Source organism: Hipposideros armiger, unplaced genomic scaffold (genome assembly GCF_001890085.2).
Source record: "Hipposideros armiger isolate ML-2016 unplaced genomic scaffold, ASM189008v1 scaffold_29, whole genome shotgun sequence".
In the NCBI taxonomy this organism is placed as follows: domain Eukaryota; kingdom Metazoa; phylum Chordata; class Mammalia; order Chiroptera; family Hipposideridae; genus Hipposideros; species Hipposideros armiger.
Window position 1 is genome coordinate 741,827 of NW_017731379.1, and position 1,584 is coordinate 743,410.

Below are 1,584 nucleotides of genomic sequence, written 5' to 3' on the forward strand. Positions count from 1 at the left end.
CGCCATTGTCAGATTCCATTCCTGGAATCTGCTCCTGCCTCCTTGGTCCTTCTCCCAGCTCAACTTCCCGAACAGTGTCTGTCATCACTGGGAGAATCACAGCTAGCTGTCTCCATGAATCACAAATCACCTTCCTGTCATCGCTTAGCAGGGGTGGGGGGGCCTAGGGAGGGGCAGGAATCAGTAACCCATTTTCTGTCAGCCCTCCCCTCCTCACTCCCGTCACCACCCAGGGCTCTCAGGAGCCTTAGCAGGCTAAGCTCACACAAAATGTCATTTGTCCAGCCCGCCAGAAGATCTTAGCATTGATATGCCCTCTAGTGGATTTTTAAAAACAACAAAACACAGCAGAGTCACACCCACACCAAACAATGATCGATTAACTCTGCTATGTCTACAAAGCCCCAATGTCAGAGATGCCATCCAAGAAAGCCAGTCACTCAGCCAAGCAAACTTCCACATCCTGACCAGTAGCCTGGCTGTTTGGGGCCAGTCATTGCCAATAACACGAAGTACTTCCCCAGGAACTGATTGTATTGGTCCAAGCTGGAAATGGGGACCCTTCCCACCTCATGCCCCAAGCCTCCTCTGCCTGGAGAGCTTATAACACTCAAGATTCAGCTTCAGTATCTCCTTTCATCACCACCTCTCCTAGCCACCCCCAACCCTTTCCCCAGTAGAAATGACACTTTGTGCTCAGTCCTCTTTTCACTACCCCATGTCACCTAGTATGAGCTTCTAGCAGGGTTTCTATACTTGTGGGTGAGCTTCCTTTTATTGTCCATCGCAGGGTTTCTCACCCTCAGCACCATTGACAGTTTGGTCCAGGTAACCCTTTGCATCCGGTGCACTGTAGGATGTTTAGCAGCATCTGGTCTCTACTCACTAGATGCCAATAGCACTCTTCCATTGTGACAACCAAAAATGTCTTCAGACATTGCCAAATGTCCCTGGGGGTGAGGGTGGGGGAACAGCAAAATGGTCTCTGGTTAGGACCCATCGGTCTATCTGTAGTTTTGTGGATCTGGGGTAGGATTTGGGGGTGCAGGAAGTCCTCCGCCCTACCTAGGAGATCAGGGATTAGTCATTCATGTCTCTGAGGTAGAAGATCTTTTAGCTTCCAAATGTCTTATGAAAGTGTCTCCTCCCCGGGCAGGATCAGTCCCACAGGCTGCCGCATGTCACCTTACCTGCAAGATAAGGCGAGGCATGTGGGATGTGAGGCTGAGAATGTGAAAGGGGTCAGGGCAGAAAGAGGGGTGCTGGAAAAGGCGCGGAGGAAAGGAAAGCGGAGGCTGCTGGCTCTGCGTCCCATGCGTTGTATCAGGCACTCTACCTATCTTCTATTTCACTTCAGCCTTAGGGTCCTGATAATAAACGCAAACAACGTGGGGACCTGCTATACACAGTCATGTTGGTAAGCACTTTACACAGGTTACCCCTGAGAGAGAAGTATGTTTCCCCATTTTACAGATGAGAAAAGGAAGACATAGGGAAGGTCAGTCACTTGCCCAAGGAGCCAGCGCCAAAACCCCATGTGTCCTCTGTCTCCCTGCAATGTGACTCCGGAATTTTTTTTTTTTT